This window comes from Castanea sativa, chromosome 3, assembly GCF_040712315.1.
Source record: "Castanea sativa cultivar Marrone di Chiusa Pesio chromosome 3, ASM4071231v1".
NCBI lineage: Eukaryota > Viridiplantae > Streptophyta > Magnoliopsida > Fagales > Fagaceae > Castanea > Castanea sativa.
In genome coordinates this window covers 4,559,079-4,576,585 of record NC_134015.1, presented here as the reverse complement: position 1 = coordinate 4,576,585, position 17,507 = coordinate 4,559,079, and positions in this window count along the sequence as shown.

The following is a 17,507-nucleotide window of genomic DNA, read 5'->3' as shown; positions in this document are numbered from 1 at the left end:
TACCAAGTGTTTACTTATTGTTCATTCCAGGAATTTTATGAATGTGCGCATCAATAATTTTTTTTTAGTTCCCCTCCCCCAAAAAAGAGTTCTCTCTCTCTCTCTCTCTCTCTCTCATATATAGAATGTAAAATATAATCAGCACTAGAAGTTTCCCTTTGGCCCCCAATTAGCGTTTTTAAGTGCGCTGTGTGTTGGAAAATATGCAGCCATCCCTTTCAAAAAAGAAAAGAAAAGAAAAGAAAATATGCAGCCACCTTGTCAATCTGTGGCATAAAAAGTCCACCAAAGCACCTGATATCAATCCAAGGATCCATCTTTTAATGGTTAAGTCTGTTGGATCATTTTACTCAAAAAAAAAAAAAAAAAGTCTGTAGGATCATGGTAGTCAAGGAGGCGGCTCATTATAACAAAACTAAATTGAGTCATTTTATATATTTAAATATAATTTTTTAAAAATATTAAATATTATTTAAGTTTTATTATTTTATTTTAGATGTAAAATTGCTAATTAACTATATAGATTAAAAAAAATAGCTTAAAAACACAAAAAATTTGATAAACTTTTTACACTAATTGATGTGGCAGCTTGATAATGATAAGAAAAAGTGTAATGTTAATAGTGGATCTAAATGAGAACTAGTAAACGTTTATCAACTCAACTGTTTTGAAAAATGTTTTGAAATTTTTTTGTGTATTGCTCTTTTTTGTTTTGATAGGTGTGATATTCATAGTATTTTCACAATAGATTCTAGGTATTAAGTTGTTACAAGTTCTAATTTGAACTCATCATTAAAATTAATTTTTTGTAGTGAAAATTTTTGTGGACATAAAATTTCTCTCTTATATTTTTCTTGTTTTTCATTTGATAAAAAAATATTATTTTATTTATTGACTAGTATTTAAGTTTAATTAATACTATTACAGTGAAATAAATAATTTTATTAGTTAAAATTTCAGAGCTATTTTTTATTTGCAGTGCCCTAAAGAGTATAGAGGTGGCCCTTTGGTAGTTGAAACCATGACTCTTAACTTGTTCAATTAGGTCAAATACAAAAGGTTAAAAATAAAAATAAAAACATTCTATTGATCCAAATCCAAGTATATATCCCAACAAGAGATTTAAAAATCTGAATTTCAAATCCTCCAACATATAAAATAAACCCAAGCATGAAATTTTAAAACAAATAGACGCAACCTAAATGTTGACCTTTTATAGTAGCCATCACCTTTCCTTAACAAACAAGCTGCTAAAGGAATTTAATGGAGAGAATCTAATTGCATGCTTTGGACTTTTTCTTTGGAGTTGGTCCTAGCAGCAAGCTCGATTTTGCCGAGCATTTTATCCGGTCGTCTACGTCTAGGGATGAAGTCTGAAGATAAGGTTTGGTAAAAGATAGATCTAAGGTGATTTTGGCGTGTGCCCAGCACACTCAATCCAAGCTACTGTTTTCACATTTTATTTTTCGTTTTGTTATAACGTGATTATTCAAAGAACCAGAAAAGCAGTTCAAGCACCCATGACCTCTCTCTCTCTCTCTCATTTGCACTTATTTTTTCATACCATCTCTTGAAAAAAGATATTAATTGCATCAAAGGTGGTTGGAATAGGGGCAGAAGGAGGAGAAATTATACAGTCTTCTGGTAGACCACGTAATTTATCTACCATTTCACTTAAAAATTTTCATTTATTTAAAATTGCTGAGTTATTAATTAGTTTCTGTTTAAAAAAAATTTCTAACTTAATAATTTTAAACATGTGAGAGTCTTTTAGTGGAATGGTAGATCACATCACTTATCCACCATGAGAACTTTATAATTTTTTCAGAAAGAGCTGAGTTGCATGGCACCCATGATTGTCAAAATCCCGATCTGGCTTCTAAGATTTCACAATCCTACCTACCCAAAACAATTCGGATCTTTCAAGGATCTTTGTGATCGTTCAGTATCAGTAGAATTGTATGATTCTAACGATTTCAAACAACCTTTGTTTCTTGTAATCTTTTTTAACTTAACAGAAAGCTCAGTTGGACCTAAATGAAAAATAAAATCTCAATAGACCAAAAATTTTCACTCTAATGTAGATAGTGTTAGTTGGATCCAAATAAAAAATATTCCAATAGAGTGTTACGTTTTAAAATTTTTGGCCTCTTTAAATGATACTTACAAATAGATATAGTAATATATGGTAAAGATATCAATGAATGTATAATTTATGTAATTATTCAACATACCAATGTATATTTTTTTTTCTCCAAAAATGTAGAATCTTACGATCCATGATCCCACCTACCTTCTACGATCTTATGTAAGATCCCAATTTTGACAACCTTGATGGCACCTAAAGTCCAACCCACCTGGATTTCTAAAGCTTTTTAATGAGCTTGGCATACAAGCTTGCCTCGTGGAGACATCTATTTCAATTAGGAATAGAAAATAGTGGTGTAAACTACTTTAGTGACTTGATCCACCCCTTCAAGCGAGTTTCATCTTATCTCGGTTCTAGAAGTAATCCATTCCATGACTACTTTGAAAAGTAAACTTTGCAGCATAGCAATCAAAATGGACCATAAATATGTTTATTATAGGCCTGTTGAAAGGTATATGTTTAACCATGGCATTGCTCTATTGTCACATATATGTTGAGCATTGAATATAATTTGGAAAGAGCATATATTTAGAATGCAATTGGATGAGCCTTCATCTATATTATTATTATTCTTATTATTATTTAGGTTTGTCAAACGCATCCCTAATAGAATTGGATGTGCCAACTGCCGAAGCAATCTGTAACCCAATCAAATTGATTACTGTTTGGATAGTTCTTTATTCAAAAAATTAACTTATATTAAAAAATTACTACCCTTTTGCTTTCTTTTTCCTCCCCAATATTGGTTTGAATTTTGGCTTCTGAGAAACAAATTAATTTTTGAGATTCGCTTATTTCTGGACGTGTGGCTTGACTTATATCAAGCCAGCCTTTGTTTTTGACTTTGCGCACTCATCACTTTTGTTTCTAGTGGGATATTTTTATAAAAAAATTATATATTTCAAATCAAAATATAATATATATATATATATATCTTTTAATGTTTCGGTTTAATTTTACTAACCTATTTCTGAAACTTGCCAAAAGTGATAAGAATAACTTTTAATGTTATAATGTCATGGGTTAGAGCATTCACATTCATTTTTCCTAATTCTATCCTATTTTACCATCTAAAAAACTACTTTACCAATTATACCATACCATTTTACAATTTCTCAGCATCAAAACTTCTATTTTTCTATTCTACACATTAAAATAATATATCTTTACAATAAAATATTTTTTCCCTTTTTTTTGTTTCCAATTTTATCCTCATCTTTTCTTTTCACCTCTTCTCTTTCAGACTCTCCATACAACTCCAGATCGGCGAAACTTGAAAAAAAAAAAAAAAAACACGCCGATCAACGGCACAGCCACCACAAATGCCGATCTTTCACTCCTCCTCCATCATCCATATCAACCAAACTCCTCCACACAACTCCTCCATCATCCAATCGGCGAAACCGAAAAAAAAAAAAAAAAAAAAAAACCACCTCCAAAGGAACCCACGCCAATCGCACACGCCGATCGCACACCCAGACTCCTCCTTTATCATCCATCTCAACCCACACGCTGATCGTAACCCACACCTCCAAAGAAACCCGCGCCGATCGCAACCCACAACAAAAAAATCACAACCCACAACAAAAAAAAACCCACCACCTCCAAAGGAACCCACGCTGATCGCAACCCACACCTCCAAAGAAACCCGCGCCGATCGCAACCCACAACAAAAAAATCGCAACCCACAACAAAAAAAAAACCCGCGCCGATCGCAACCCACACCTTCAAAGCATCGGAGCTTCGATTTAAAGCATCGGAGCCGTCACGCCGACCCACGGGGTCTTGAGTCTGAACAGTGAGAGAGCAGATGAGAAAGAGAGAAGGGAGAGAGAGAAAAGAAGAGAAAAAATGACAAAGGAAAGAGAAATTCCGGGGTAAAAGTGGAGAGAGAGAGAATTAAAAATTTTTTTTTTATCCTATTAGCTACAGTACCATCTTATATATATTCTTGTATATACTATATTTTTGAGAAAAAGAAAAGTACTATTAAGAGCTTCCTATTTTATAAGCGGCATAAACTTGAAGAATAATTAGTGAAGATGGTTGTTGGTGTATCTTAGAGGTAGCACGCACGATATTTAGTTTACTACACCAAAAATCCCATAAATGCATGTATTGTCTCAAGATAGTGATCTAGTCCACGCCTTAACCCTGTCATCTAAAAATGTATATGAGTTGATGGTAAATTACTTCTTGTTATGAGATTATTTTAAAATATCATCAATGTAACATTTCTCCATTATTTTCTAATTTTATGGTAAATCTAATTTATGTGAATTTTAATCATTTATATGATATGTTGAATATAATGAAATTCAATTTATTTATCGATTATTGTTTTTTAGGAATAACAATACTTGAATGGGACCACCTTTGTTTTAGCCCAACTGCCCACATATAGCTTTGTTTATTGGCTTTGGGTAGTATTGAAGGCTTTGTCCAGTGTGTTTCTTTAAACCAAAAAGAAGGCAAGAGTTTGATGAAAGGTTTTGTTGAAGATATTATAAAGGAGCAGATCCAGCTAGCTATTGTGTAATCTCTCTCTTGCTTTCAATAAATACTTTTCTATGTGGATTATCAAAAAAGATTATAATAAAAAAAAAGAGCAATAATACAACACAAACAAATTTACAATATTTTTCCCAATAATTAATTTTGAATGTTTTTATTAGTTTTTTTTAGAATTATTACCGAAATTATTTTTTTTACTTATATTATTAACAATCTAGAGGCACCACAAGTTTATCTTTGTCAAACTTAGCACAGTCTGAGTTTTCAATTCTTTGGATTTAAACGAGGTTACTTGCCTAAGTGTTTCTCAATTATTCTTAAGGTCCTAAAGGTAAAAAACGTGGGCATTTGCATGATTAAACTAACCCCCCCACTAGCTGATTTTGTCAACTAGGAATAGTTAGTGTCTTACTTATATCTTAACTCTTAAGTTTCTCCAAATAATATGACTAATTGAGTAGGATTTATCTTTAATTTCAACCATTTAAAAAAAAGCTGGAAATCAAAACGGAAAAAAAAAATTGAGACAGTTCTTGATTGACCACATATGTTCTAGAAAAATACAAAAGTTAAATATTAGTGACTTGTTATCTGTTGAAAATGAAGATACAAGTTCATAGCACAAAACGATGTCATCTGGGAATTCATTAAAGAAGACCGAAGATATCACGTAATGACATGGCACCAAGTAATAGATTTCTTAACAAATTTAGTTCATTTCTTTTTCTATACATCATGCTACCGAAACAGCAGAAAGGATTTGATTTCTTTTCCTTTCCCTTTTCTTCCTTCCAAACCAATTAAACAAAGTGTTAGATTAGCTCCCATTTTAGTTGTAAGCTGACTCAACATACGTGTCAGCTTGTGATTAGTAATTAATGTAAAATAGATTTTCCTATTTTCCCGCCTTTACTATTTTTAACAACCAAATTTCTCTTTTGTCCTTTTGGTATTTGGTTTTGCAAAGTTCGGCCGTCCACATTAGTTTATGTTGGGCCTTAATAAAGTTGAGCTTGAGTTTGTCAAAATCTGACTAATCAAAGCATCAAACTTTAATTGGGCTTATCGAAAATAGGACATCCAAAGTAATCCAAACCTTTTTTTTTTTGGGTTGAGAAATTAGTATTCAGTATTTACTGTGCGTGTGTTTCTCAGGAAAAAAAAAAAAAAAAATTATTCACTATACGTGTATGGGATGGTCCATTTTAGCTGATCCAAAATAGTAAATTACTAGTCACTAACCCGTGCGACGCACAGCATAATTAACAAATGTTAAATAATTTCAAGTATTTATTATCTCTAGCTTCTTCTTTTTTTTTCTTTTTTGTGGTTGTTGTTGTTGTATTTACTCCATCTGTATTTTTCATAGAAGCCTTGATCATGTTGCCACAATCCAAAAATAAATAAATAAATAAATAACATTATTAATCACATAAAATTTCAATTAAGTTCATATATTTCCTTGCAGAAAAATGCATAGCATATTTAACTTCATAGGATCTATACATTGCTATATATTCTACACCTTACCTCTATATATTTTTCTAGCATTATCCACCAAAAACCACACACCAAATAACCCTAATTCCTTCCATACACTTACAAACTACGGGAAAAAAAAATCAGAAGTATGAAACAACAAATAATAAATCAACTATTTATACCTAGACTTTCTATTTCCTACTTGGATAACAAAATACCCAATACCCAAAATAATACACTACGAAATACTCACAAAAAAAAAAAAGTCCAAAAACTCTTTGATCTCCTCCCCTTCATCGACTTCTCTCACGTTGCTACTCATTAAGCCATGCTTTCCACATGCCTAGAACCTTGTTAAACTCCTCAACCTTTATTTTATAATAAGTGATTGTCTCTCTTAGTAATCATTTAATTGCATATGAGGACCAGATTTCTCAATTAACCCATGCTTGATAAACCAATTAAAATATCAACTTGATAGTAAAGATAATCAAAGCTAACATTAAAGACCCCCTCAAATTTGAATCAGAGGCTAAGTATTACCTATGATGCTAAATACTTTGTACCACAAGTTTCACGGGAGCTAAACAAAGACTAAAACTAAAGAAAAGCACAATAAGAAGAAGAACATAAGATATTAAGAAAATTACCTGTATGCATATATTTCAATGCACATAGCATCTAATAAAGAAAAAATTGATGATGTTCATGGGTCAAGTCATTATTAGCTTTAATCTCTTGGTGAAGATCAGACGTCATTAGCTCAAAGACAACTTAAATGCACGTCTTTGAACTCCCTCTTTCATGGTGGCAACATGATGCGCTTAATTTCAACAATATAAGGATTCTGTAAAAGCCTGAGCAACTTGACTTTACATAGAATTGTTACATAATTCTCAAAAAGAGAGAAATAGAGTGTGTTTCAAGCTCTTGAAACATATATCTAATAGCGTTTTAATTAAACTAAACTATTATAACACTGATAAGATAATTACAAGTTGAAGAGAAATAATAAATACATAAGATATAAAACATCAAATAAAAAGAATCTAAAAGAAAAAGAAAAAGAAAAAGAAAATAGTGGTAATGTAAAAATTTGTGGGAGCTTCAAAGACTTTGGTTATATATATATGAGTTGGGTTCAAGTCCCACTGTTGAATTATATGTTCTTAACAATCATGCAAATTTTCATGTCAATTTGATGTTATTTACTATTTGATCAATAAACTCATTTTTTATGCATTATTTTAAACAACAAAAACTTTTATTTAAAAAATTGATTGATGACATGGCTATTAATCTTTGATTACTTTGAAATTTTGCAAGCATGGAGAATATACAAAGATAATATAATCTAACAGTAGAAATGTCAAAATTTGCATCCAATTAAAAAATATTGAGTGGTGTAATATTGCTTAGAGTTACACCAGGTGTAACTTGAACCCAGCCCTATATATATATATATATGAATATTTGTATGTTCTGTTCTTCCCTTCATCATCTAATTTTAATTTATTAGCACTTTAATTCAAGAATAATTAATGATGTCAATTCACCATCTAAATTAGAGTCCAAATTAGTGGTAAATATCATGGTTTTAAAAAACCCAACCGAATCGGCCGGTTCAACTGGAAACCAAACATCAATCCGGTCCGGTTATTCATAAAAATAAAAAATGAAAGAAAAAAAGGAAATAACAGGTAATCGAAGGTTTCAACTAGAAAAACCGAGAACCAATATGGTTGAACTAGTTGTGTAATGGTTTTGCAAAATGGGTGAAACAAATCTAAAAGACTAAAACCAAACGTTTTGCATCAAAGATCTTTTTTTTTTCCCCCTTAGATTTGTGTCTTCCAATGATGACTGAAGACTGGCATCAAAGCTAGCTTCTTGGAGCAATCAAAATTCAACCTTGCCTGAAAACACAGATCTTCACACACATACAGAGAGAGAGAGAGAGGGAGAGAGTAGATATCTTCATTCTTCATATATATATATATATATAGATGAGTTCAAGTTACATCTGGTGTAACTTTAAAGAGTTACACATTTTCTAAACCATTAGATTTAAGTAAATCCAACAGTTAAAAAAATACATTCATTAATATTAATATTCTCATTAAGATCTCATTTATTATCTTATTTATGACATTTCATATCTATCTCTAATCCCAAAAATAGGTACAATTTTCTCTCTGCTATTTCTTTCTCATCCATTGCACGTTTCACTCTCCTCCATTGCTCTTCCACCTTCCTTGCCATAGGGTTCCACCTCCACAGCCACATAGAATTTGATACAAAAACTCTGAGACAACAAGGTCTAGTGACAACTACTAATTCATTAGAATTGAAGCATGTAGCAGTTATTTTGATACATCATATCTACTACCGTATATAAAAACAACTAATAAACCCAACAGATTTAGTCAATAGCAAGTTATTCTGGAACAACAAAACTGATAATGCAAAAAAGTGCACGCACAACCAGAAAAGAAAGGAAAACTCAGATTACCATTGCTGATTGTCTAGGGTTGTAGGACTCTCAATTGCTCACATTGATGCATATTTGTTCATATATATGTGGAAATCGTAGTGGTCATACATTATCTTCCTTTTAGTTAGGATTTTGGTATATGTAAAATACTGGGGATGGATGTACTCTACTTACGGAGGATATAGAAGCATCACTCTAGGCCTAGTTCACAACAAGAATCAAAGTTATTGTTAGGATACAATTTAAAATGATGAAAATTTTGAGGATATATGTTCCTCTCGATAATGGATGTCCTGTTAATTATACATGATATCTTCAAAAATTATTTCCCTGATAAAGTTTTACTAATCACTAATGGATGTACTGGATTAATTTATGTAACCACAAACCTATAATATCAGTGTTTGGCTATGGCTTTTTTTGCAGTTGGCTACCCAGCTTATGGCCGTGGAGGAGAAAGAGAGAGCAAGATAAAGGTATACTTGTTTTTGGGTTTAGAGATAGGTATGGACTATCATAAATAAGGCATAATAAAAGAGATCCTAATTAGAATTTTAGCATTAATAAGTGACTTTTTTTTTAACAGTTGGATTTACTTGAATCCAATGGTTTAAAAAAGGTGTAAATCTAAAGAGTTACACTAGGTGTAACTTGAACCTATCTCATATATATATATATATATATATATATATAGAGAGAGAGAGAGAGAGAGAGAGAGAGAGAGAGAGAGAGAGAGGATGGTTGAAAAATCTTTTTTTAGATTTGAGAGAGGACCATAATACACATGAAAATAAACTAGTCCATTTTCCTTATAAGCTTCTTCTAGATTTGTTAAAGAGAGGCTAGTTTACATAGATTGTAATACCGTGTGCTGTGTGGTACTCTTTGTTCAGTGCGCACACTGCACACAATAGTTAATAACATAATGAGAGCCACACACTTAGACATGGCAAACATGCAGGTCAGGTTCAGGTTCTGGTAGGGTCAAATGGGTTGCAAGTAAAAAATGAGTCATTTTAAGCGGGTTAAAAAAGGGGGTCGGATTAATCGGGTTGTGGGTAGGGACAAGTTGACCCGTATTTTTCACATGAATCTTTTTTATTTTTTTATAAAGAAAATAATATGTATTTGCTATATGGAAAGTCATGCAACAAATTACTTGATGTAAAATGCATTAATTTGAATTTACCACTTATATAAAAAATGAATTCAGTTAAACTTATTAATACTTATTCAATAATTTTAAAATTATATAAATCTCAACATTGCTAACTAAATCAAAATAACACAAAAATAAGTAAAACAAATACACAAGTTTTATTTCTACACAATATCACATTCCAAAATATAAAACAAAATTACAAATGACTGATTGGATAACTCATTCAATAAAGAATAAAACATATAAGAAATTTAGATCTTGAAAATTAATTTTATAATCTATTATCAACTATAGTTGGTGTTTTATTTCAATTTGAGAATATACATTAAAGCTTGATTGTTTATTTATATATGGTCTCTTTTATGAATATCATATCAATGTTAAGCAATACACACTTTAAGAAATATCATAATTTATTTTGAAAAGCCGTTTATTTTGGACATAAATTGTTAAAAAATAGGTCTAAGCATTCATAATTTATGCTAATTTGATACTTTAGCTTCACTATTTTCACACTTATGGATATTTCTCACACATGTCTACAATTTTAAATCTATATTTTTAATTCTAATGTAACCAGATTATCTTGGCATGTACTTTGCTATTTGATATCTAAAAAGCTTTACTCACTATAGAATGCTCAACCATTCATCTTTCAATTCATTTGCATGCAGTTATGTCAATGTATTAATTATTTCCTTAAAGCTCACAACAAACAATTAAACCAATATTGTCTTAATTTAATTTTTTTTTACAAAAAAAAAAAAGTTTTAAAAAATGGTTTAGGTCATAGGTTGGGTTACGAGTCGACCAGGTCGGGTTGACCCGTAAAAAACACAGGTCGAGTCAAGAGTCAACCTGTTTTTGCTTCTAGTAAAAAAAAATCATATTCGTATCGGGTATTTTTCGGGTCAGGTCAGAATTTAAAATTCTAACTTGTTTTGCCATGTCTACACACTCTTTTTTGCTTTGTTTTTTGAGAATCAATGGCAGCCACAACTTTGAAAGCTTACAGTTTTACTTCTACCTTTAGTAGTTATAGGGTCAGCGTGAGCAAGTCACGTGAATTGATTTTTTTCCACTTTTTTTTTCATTAAGAAAATTATGATTAAAAAGAAATAGTAGTTTCATTAATTAATTTAGTGAACAATCTTAAAATCTTAAAATAGTGGTAATTTTTATATTCTAAATGTAAGATGCAAAAACTCAAATAATTTTTCCAAAAATATGTTTTGTATTTTTTAACATAATATTATAAGTAATAAACTTATTATATATTTTATTAACTATTTTTTTAATTTTAAAATTATTAATTAATTATTTATGATGCTATTGGTCCAACCATCGGTCCGACTCCAGTTGGACTAGAAAACCAACAACCACTTCTTTTTTCGATTCTTTGATCTTACTAGTTTTTAAAACCATGGTAAATATCTCATAATGAGTCAGATGTGATTCATGTAAAGACGACATTCCTTAATGGTAACTTAGAGGAAGACATTTATATGAGTCAGCTAAAAGGGTTCACTGTTCAAGGACAAGGGAGTCTAGTCTACAAATTGAGAAATAGCGTGTATGGCCTAAAACAAACTCCAAGACAATGGTACAAGGAATTTGACAGTTTTATGTGTAAATCTGGGTTCAAGAAATGTGAAACTGATCATTGTTGCTATGTTAAGTTGTTTGACAACTCGTATATCATGTTACTGCTGTATGTAAATGATATGCTCATTGCCGGGCCTAGCACTGAGGAGATTAATATTCTGAAGAAGGAATTGTCAAAACAGTGTGCAATGAAGGATTTGGAAGCTACAAAATAAATCATTGGTATGAGAATCAGTAGAGATAAGGCTAATGGTACATTGAAACTTTTACAGATAGAGTATGTGAAGAAGATTCTCAGCAGGTTCAGCATGAATGAAGCTAAACTAGTGAGTACACCATTGGGTAGACATTTTAGACTAAGTAAAGAATAGTTACCAAAGACAAAAGAAGAAATGGACCATATGAGCAAGGTACCCTATGTCTCAGCTATTGGCAGCCCGATGTATGCTATGGCGTGTACAAGGCCAAATATTGCACATGTAGTGTGAGTTGTGAGTAGATACATGAGTAGGCCAAGAAAGTAGCAATGAGAGACAGTCAAGTGGATTTTGAGATATATGAGAGGTTCATCAGATACATGTCTTTGCAAGTTTGAAACTGCAGGGTTTTGTAGATGCTGATTTAGCTGGTGACTTTGACAGCAGAAAGAGTACTATAGGTTTTGTATTTACTCTAGGTGGTACGACTATATCTTGGGCTTCAAATTTGCAGAAGATTGTTACTCCGTCTACTACAGAAGTTGAGAATATTGTAGCGACTGAAATTGCAAAGGAGATGATTTGGCTACACAATTTCTTGGATGAACTGGGTAAGAAGTAGGAGATGGGCAGTCTACATAATGACAGTTGGAGGGCAGTTTTTCTTGCTAAAAATTCGGCTTTTCATTCGAAGTTGAAGCATATACAAATGAAATACAATTTTATCTGTTACCTTGTTGAAAATAAGCTGGTAATACTTGAGAAGATATGTGAATCTAAGAATCTGACAAACATGTTGACTAAGGGTGTTACCATTGAGAAGCTGAAGCTGTGTGCAACTTCAGTTGGTCTTCTAGTTTGAGGATAGGAGGATGAGTTGCGGTGATGAGGGATTGCCTTTGGAGGAATGCGGTTGATATTGGTGATTGAACTAGTCTCCAATTGGGAGATTTGTTGGGTTTTGGGGACCTAATTGTGTTTGAACTAGAATAAGACCCAACTCAAAATAATATAGTTACGGTTTTTAATGGGAGATTTTCTGAGGCTTAGTTTATGGAATGAAGGCTTAGGCTGATAGGTTGGTCCTTTTTATAGCTCGTTGGGAATCTTGTGAGTAGGATAGAAAAAATGTTGCTTTGAAGATTAGGGTTTTTTGTGTTGTTTTTTAGAAAGAAAGATTGCATTGCCGCATCTTATATTTTTCCTTGAGAATAGTAAAATCTCTACAACTCCATGGACGTAGGCAAATTGCCAAATCTCGTAAATATTGTCTTGTGTGATTGTTTTCTTTGGTGCATATTATCCTCCAAGTTTTGCATCTCACAGATCTAGAAATTTTGTGCTCATATTAACTTTAGTGTCAATTTTTTTTTTCAATTATTATTATTTTATTTATTTTAGAGTATCAGAGCTTGAACTATTTGGTGAAAAATTCAGTGGCAATGACAAAATTGGATAAATATAGTATGGTAAAGCTAATGCAGCTTATTATACAGGGAACTAGTAATAACTAATAAGCGTCACTCTTCTTTTGGGTAGCTATGTCGAGCATAACTCAAATAATTAATGTCTATTTTTTAGCATTAGTTTATTGGAAAAGTAATTCCGAGTCTCAAAATACAATATTATAGTGGGTCTTGGACATCTTGCTAAGTGTTGTTCGTTACCTTTTGTTATTCTTCTATTATATCTTGGGAAATATTAGAATATGGTTCTTCTTCCTTACTTCTTTTTGAAAATTTGATAAAAAGTAATAATTTTCTAATTTATTATTATTTACAACAGGTGGAGAATGTGGGAGTCGAACCTAAATTCTACCCACGGGAATAACTAAGGGTTAGGTCTTTTAGTGTTGGCTATCCATGACAAATATATGTTGTATTTTGGGTCATGAGCATTATTTGGGTAGAAGAATGAAGTTTTTGTTCACTATAATAGTCTGAAGATCTTAGTCAAGCTAAATCCTATGATCAGTAGAGTGAAACTAGAGTTTGGCATGTTTAACTTTAAGAGGGAGATTGTAACAGACTTTAACTAATTGACTTGAAATGCTTAGGCGTTGTTTGGATGGTAAGAAGCTGTTTGGATTTTTTTTTTGTCATCACTCATCACTCCTCACTCAATTTTCGTCACTCATCACTCATCACTCATTACTCATCGCTTGTCACTTAAAATAACCTAATTTTCTAATAAAACCTGTTTGGTTTTTGTTTGCACTCCACATCACTCAAAAATTTTCTACTGTTCGTGGGACCTACACACTGACCCAAAGCAAACTTTTTTTTTTCTCCCCTGTGTCTTACATCTTTCTTTGCCTCTCCTTTTCTTTTTTTCTTTTTTCCCTTCGTCTTTCTCTGCCTCCCCTGACTCTTAAACTTTTCTTTGCTTTTCTTTCAATTGACGAGGATTGTTCATTACCAAACCAAATAGGATTTTTTTTTTTTTTAATATATGTCCTCTCTCATGCATAGATCGGTGGACTAGGTTCGAGACGACTTGCGCGCCACTGATCCCCATCACCCAACGCGCCGCCGAGCCACAGTCACCCAACGCGCCGCCGATCCACCGTCACCTAAGGCGCCACCAATCCACCATCACCCAACACACCGCCGATCCTCGTGAAATTGAAGTGATTGTTCTCTTCTTCTTCTTTTTCTGTTTTTTTTTCCCTCCATCTTTCTCTGGAACAGCTGCGGCGAGGGAGGTCGAGGTCGTGAAATCGTGAAGAAGAAAAGAAAGGATGGAATTATGTGTTTATGGGTTTCTGTTGTGGGTTTCTGTAGGTTTGATTTTGTGGGTTTGAGAAAAGAAAGGATGGAAATCATGATTGTGGGTTTCTGTTACTGTGTTAGTCGTGTTTATGAGTTTGATTTTTTGGGTTTGAGAAAACGGTACCCATGTGTTTTTTTTTTTTTTTTGATGAAGTATATTTGGTGTTTCTGTGAAGAAGAAAAGTAAGGAAAAGAATGAAGAAGAAGAGAAAAATGGCCGTTGGAGTGAGTCTGTGAAGAAGAAAGAAAGAAAGAAAAAGAAAAAAAGAAGGAAAGGTGCGCCTAACGTGACTTGTTACTGGCAGTGGGTCCCATGAATGTATGTTTAATTACGAAAATATTATTGAAAATAGAGTTTTGAAAATTGAAAACGCCCAAAATGTGTTTAATTACGAAAAGAATGAAGAAGAAGAGAAAAATGGCTATTGGAGTGAGTTTGTGAAGAAGAAAGAAAGAAAGAAAAAGAAAAAGAAAAAAAAGAAAGAAAGGTGCGCCTGACGTGACTTGTCACTGGCAGTGGGTCCCATGAATGTATGTTTAATTACGAAAATACCATTGAAAATAGAGTTTTGAAAACTGAAAACGCCCAAAATGTGTTTTCAGTTTCCATAACTCATAACTCAAAAATCAGAAAATTGAGTGATGGAAACAAATCCAAAGAAACATTTTTTTTGTGGGTTTTACTTATTTTGAGTTATGAGTGATGAAAACAGAATTATGAGTAATGAAAAACACAAAACCAAACAGCCTCTAAGTGAGTGATATTCTATCACTCATCACCCAAATATCACCACTCAAAACTCTTCATCCTATATTTCAATTTTTATCGCTTGAAATCCCCAACTTATATCCCATAGTTGTTCGGCCCTTAAACCCGGTTGAATTTTCTTTTTAAAAACTCAAAACTCTCAACTTTTTGTGGGGCCATGAACTGCGAACTAACTTGCTGCAGCTTTTGCAAAACATCTATCCGCGTGACCAAACTCACCGAACCCAATATCATCATTTATTCCTAAAGTTCTACGTACTTCTTATTTCCTTTTTTTTTTTTCCTCCAATCCCCAATACCCAAACTCGCCGAACCCAGAAGCACTGTTCATCGCCGCCATCCTCATCCACTCATCGAACCCAGATTGCTCTCATTGCTTCCTTTCTCCACCTTAGTCTTAAGTGCTGTGCTTCTCGATCAGATTGGTGGGCACTAGGCCACCCTTCTTGGCCAAATCGGTGGCCACACTATTCCTATTAATCATCGCTTCTTAGATCGGAGAGACACGTGAAATCTCCGACATAGTTTCCAAGTAAGTTTTCCAGCGTCCGTGTTTTCAGATTTTGGTCTGCTTTATTTCTTTCTTTTCTTTGAAACAAAAAACAAAAAAAAGTTTTTAACAGATTTCAAAGATTGCAAAACCAAAATAGCATAAACATCTTCTGCGTAAAGAGAGAGGAGATCGGTGGTATGGTGTGGGAGAGAGGAGATCGGTGTGCTTGGGAGCTGAAGAAAAAGAAAGTAAAGAAAATAGTAAATGTAGGAAATGGCTTTGGTCTGATAAAAAATAACATAGAGCCGTTGGTTTGATTAGTAAAGGCTTTAGTGTGAAGTGACAAGACTCTGAACCGTGGGCCCTGTGTTGTGAGTAAATTTACAAAAAAGCTTACTCAGTTCAATAATTCAAAAGCACCTGAAACTTGTTTTTAATTTTCGCCAAAAACTTGTTTTTTCAGTTTTCATAACTTATTACTCATTTTGGCGAGAATTGATTGATAAAAACAAAATATAGAAACACATCCAAATAAATTGATAATTCATTAGACCCATTATTTTTGAGTGATAAGTAAAAAAAATTGGGTGATAAGTAATGAAAACATAAAAATCCAAATAACCCCTTAGTCTTTGGCTAGAAAAATAATAGATATATGATTTTTATTGATTTGTAGATGATGGGAGAATCAACTAAAATATTTGACTTTTGCAACTAGGAATATTGACAAACTTAGGCTTCACAATAAAATTTGATTTGAAGCTCTAAAATTTTGTATGAGAGATTACAATAAAATTTATTGCATGATCAGCCATAAATAATTTTTGGGATTCAAAATAACATCGATTTCTATTTTAATAGGTGATTGGATTGAAATGTATATTTATTGTTCTATTTGAATCTTAGTATGTTTCTTGTTCTTGAGAGGTAAAAGTTTTTTCATGCTTTAACCCGGCTTAATATGAAATTCCAGTTTTATCATTGATTTGCACTCAAATTTGTAACATTAGTTTCATTTACTATTCTTTTTATCACTAGAAATATATTTTCACATAATATAATCTCAAATCTAGTATATTTTCACATAATATAATCTCAATTTTTGAGATGATTAAATATGATTACATGAAGCTTAATAAAACACTATCCGAATTTTTAGTCAGTGGTTAGGGTCTTGGTGTAAAGTAAGCACTGTTCTCAGATTCTCAAAAGCAACAATGTAACATTGGTTTGGTTGGTTTTTTGTTTTGTCACTAAAAATATATTTTCACGTTATATGATCTCAATTTTGATGATGATTAAACAAAATTACATGAAGCTTAGTAAAACACCATCCAAATTTTTATTTCAATGGTTAGAGTTTTGGTGTAAAATAAGCATTGTGCTCAAATTTAGTAACCAACCATGTATCACTGGTTTGGTTTCATATATATATATATATATATATATATATATATAATTATTTTTGTCTCTAACTTCTTGGGTGGGATTGAAGTTAGGTTATAGTTTAACTTACAAGTTTCAAACTTACAATTTTACATGAATTTTGCTAATGTGTGCCCTAAGGGCACACAATAAATAATTATTTTTAGAAATATTTTAGGGAATTGAAAAGGTATTGACAGTTTTTTCAATGGTTAGAGTTTTGGTGTAAAATAAGCATTGTGCTCAAATTTAGTAACCAACCATGTATCACTAGTTTGGTTTCATATATATATATATATATATATATATATATATATATATAAAATTATTTTTGTCTCTAACTTCTTGGGTGGGATTGAAGTTAGGTTATAGTTTAACTTACAAGTTTCAAACTTACAATTTTACATGAATTTTGCTAATGTGTGCCCTAAGGGCACACAATAAAT